Here is a 4261-nt window from a genome sequence, read left to right on the forward strand (position 1 = left end):
CTTGAGGACTTAAGCCCACGTTACGAAATTTTCTCCGCTAACGGTAGTAGCAGAAGAGAACATAAGTACAAACAATTTGAGAGATAATCGTGATTAAAATTAAAGAGATCCGCGTTTCATTTAAAGAAATTCTTATTTTATATTAAAGATAAAAGCTACGAAAGAAAAAATAAAATAGTTTGGAAGAAAAAAGATGCGGATAGCGATACGATAAATGTTGCTCCTCCAACGAATAGAAAAAAATTCGTGCAACCATACATAAGATAGGAGATTCGCGCTAACGCATACCATTCTAGGTTGAGTGCTGCTAGCAGGTTAGTCGTTATTAGTCGAAATGCTAGTTGGAAGTAGCTAAAGTAGTCGATTCGTATGCTGGTCGGTCCTTCCATCTCGTGGAATCGCGCGTTTCTGTCAGTCACAATGGCCGAACGAGATTGCTCCCGTGGGAGGGTACGATGCCGCCTAATCAGAAATTAAATCTTAACCTTAATTCCTTTCTGAAACGGGCGAGCTCACGCTAAAAGAATTCTCGATCGATCGTCAAGAATTTCTCTAGTTCGTGGCCCTCCTTTTCCACGAAGAATTTTTCCTTTGTAAATATTTCTAACAAAGATATAGAGAAAATAAATGCTTTTGTTAAGACTATAAACTGACATTTTTTACGAAAAATACCATCGACCCTTGAAATGTTTAATCCTATTGTTTGACCACCCTTTATATAATATGTATATATGATAGATATATATATATATATATATGTACATATGGTCGATACGCCTGGGAACAGAGAAAAGAGATCAAAGAATACTTGGAGATAGCTCGCGTTCTGTCTGTGATGTCTCTCGAATGTCTCGGGAACGGTGTTCGAGCGGGAAGAGTTGATTTCACGGACGCTACCACGGCGTTAGATCGGCTCGAACGCTCGAACTTATTGGTAATCCGTGCAAAGGATCCACATTCGATTTTATTTCACAGTTTCCTTTATGCGAGAGACGTAGGATTTCTATTAGCTTTGTGCACCGGTTAGATTGAATAGCCGCGGGCTGCCGGGGCATACGTTCATGACTGTTTCATTTACAAATGTATTTCCCTCTCAGACGGAACTTTCAATTTAGTTGGATGCTTCGTACGATGGCACGGTATGCGGAGCTGGAGAAAGAAAGAGAGATAGAAAGAACGAAAGAAAGAAAGAAAGAAAGAAAGAAAGAAAGAAAGAAAGAAAGAAAGAAAGAACGAACGAACGAAAGAACGAAGAAGAAGAGAGAAGCCAATGTGGCAAGGGGTGCTGGGCGTTTCATATATATATATATATATATATGTATACACACGGTCCGTCTGCTTAAAGTTTCTCTTCGCGAAGCAAATCGAAACGACAGACGAGCCCCTTTCTATGGTATGAAGAAGGAACCTTCGATACGATCCACTTGAAAGAAGAACAATCGACCAAATGATTAATAAAATAAATACTTTTACATTAAAACACCAATGCGAGAGTATTAAACGATCGAATTTATTTCTTCTAATTATCGTATATTTCAAATGAGGATGAACGGGGAATATGTAGAATTGAAATCGCTCCGAGCATCGCGGAGTAGCGTAAAAAGAAGGGAAAGAAGATATGAAAACGGTCGATGGGTTTTAGCGAAGCTTTAAGAGTCGAAGCCGCCTCGAGGAAAAGACGTAAAAAGTTTGCGGCTACGTTACTCGTTTTTAGAAGTAAACCGACTCTCACGAAGTTCCACTGAAACCTGCATGGCAAGTCCGTCAATTATGAAAGGACCTTTAATAATGAAAGCAGCGGAAGGAGTTCCCTCGGGCGGCATCACCATCTTTCATGCTTACTGCTTAACGGCCGAGCGTCTGCAGGCGCCGTTGCCTACCATGCTACCAACACCCTCTAAACTAACTGGGGCGTATTCCGACACTTTCAGCTCGCATCGACCCTTTCTTTGCATTAACCCACTGCTATCCACCCGTTCTCCTCTACCTCAGACTCCACTTTCATCCTTTCGCATTGCCATCGCGCATCTAATTCCGCGAAATGTCGGTATTACTCTCCCTCTCCCTCTTTCTTTTTCATAGCGAGTCTCTCGCAGCACCTCTTTACTAACTTTAGAAGAGCACCTTATAGCTCTATAACGCAAAACTCTAGTCTCTTTTTATGAAAAATGAAAATCAAAAAATGAGGAATCAACGAAAAATACTCTCGCTATTTTAAAAGAACGACCCTCGTTATTACCTCGGATGCTCGTTAACGTTAATCCGATACGTGGTATGGCAGAGTTAAATAAATGAAAAAATTGCTAGACATTTTGCAGAGAAGAAATGTAGAGAGATATAGAGAGAGAGAGAAAGAGAAAATATCTACCTAAAACGATAAGCAAGATAAAGAAAATTTAAAATCACCTCCACTTCTAGCGACCAAGAATTACCTAAAGCTTAGGTCGAGCAACGTAACGCGAGGAAATGCTATAACGACGTTTCATTATTTGCACCATCGTCTAAAGGACGAACGATAATCAGATATCGGCATGGAAAGTCGTCCGAGTAAGTCCGCTCTTGGAAGCTCGTTCAAACGTTTCCCTACGTTCGTGGCATCTATGGTGTCTGTTTCTCACCCATAGAGACGCATACTTGCCTATAACGAACACACCGAAGAACACGCTCTAGCGTTCACATATTTGCCGCGGACATACATACTTATACATATATATCAAGTCAATAATTAACACCAGTTACAACTTGTGGGAATAGTAACGGCATTTATGCTCCAGGGGACGTCGTATTTCAAGGAAATGTGCTCGTGCCGTCGCGCTTTACCGTAGGAAAGCACCGCGAGGATTTGTCGGCGGTGGGAGACTTCGAGCTCGAGGTGTTGGAGACGCGGAGCTTGTGTAGGAGGATCCGAACGACGAGGGGAAGGGAGTTGGAATAGGAGGGTTGTGACGGTGTTGGTGGTTGTTAGCTGTGGGAAGGAGGAATAGAAGGAGAGTGTTGCTAGAAACGTTTCTGAATGGAAGGGGAAAGGATCGTGCGAACGATTCTGCCATGGTTAGGTTGCTCGGTGGCACCAGATGAACAGATACGGAATATGGGAGGTGGAAATATAGATTTAGGCTAGAGGCGACCACCGTCTCCTCCTCCTCTTTGTCTCTTTCTCGCATCCCTCATCTGGTTCCTTCCTTCTTCTTCTTCTTCTTCTTCTTCTTCTTACTCTCCCTTACACACTCTCATACGTGCACCCACCTTTCGAACGGTGTCTAAGTATGGGTGTGGAGATAGCGAATCCGCGGTTCCTAAGTCCTCAGGTTTACGGCGATTACGGATTCGTAGGCGATCTTACCGTCTCCCTCTACGGAAGCGACGGTTGTTCGTATGTTTGGTTTGAGTTTCGGGTTTGCCCCTACTATTCCTTCTCTCGCTCTATCACCGTATCCGTCTCTTTCGAACGGTTAGAGAGAGAGGGAATGTGTGTAGGCCGGAGGGCGTACGTGGGTGGCACTGGAGGGTGATTTAGTAACGGCTTAAAGGGAAGGGGAAGTGCGAGACGATGCCGCGACGACTAGATCGCCTATGAACGAGTTAATGGAGCGAGCGAGCGAGCTGCACTACTGTCGAGAGCACTGGCTTTCCTAACGAACGAGACTCTCCACCCTATTTTCACCCCTTCCCACGTTTTCTCATCCTTAACTCTACACTACCGTAGTCGTCCTCGTCGTCGTCGTCGTCGTCGTCGTCGTCGTTTCCACGAACGACCGCAGCTAATCACTAATGATAACAATGTTAACGATGGAAACCTTCCGCGTAACAAGGCTCGACCTATCCGATGCTGATTTAGTGAAATCTTGGCGGAATACGCAGCTGCGCAACCTAGGCCTTTGTACGAAAGTGGATAGGTAGGTACACGTATCGGTTGCCCTCCTCCTTTCCGATGTTTTACGTTTAAGGAATTTTCGTTAGATTAAAGTCCCGTGTGGACTTATACGCCGAATTAATAAGAATATTGCCGACTCGTCGAATCGTAAGGTTGAATTATGTTTTAATTCCGTAACGTGTCGTACTTATCCCTCTTCATCCTTCCACGAATATTATAGCTACCCTTAAAATACTGCCTCGAACAATAAGATCCGCGATTTAACCCCCGTGAGAGGGATATACCAGTCGTAAAAGGGTTTCGAGTGCGCGATGGAGAGAGAGAGAAAGTCGAGACGTTGCTCCAACATTGTTAGGTAGGGATGAAACAGTTTGTGCTAAATCAGAG

This window comes from Polistes fuscatus, unplaced genomic scaffold (assembly GCF_010416935.1).
Source record: "Polistes fuscatus isolate 324 unplaced genomic scaffold, CU_Pfus_HIC Scaffold5, whole genome shotgun sequence".
NCBI classification, from domain to species: domain Eukaryota; kingdom Metazoa; phylum Arthropoda; class Insecta; order Hymenoptera; family Vespidae; genus Polistes; species Polistes fuscatus.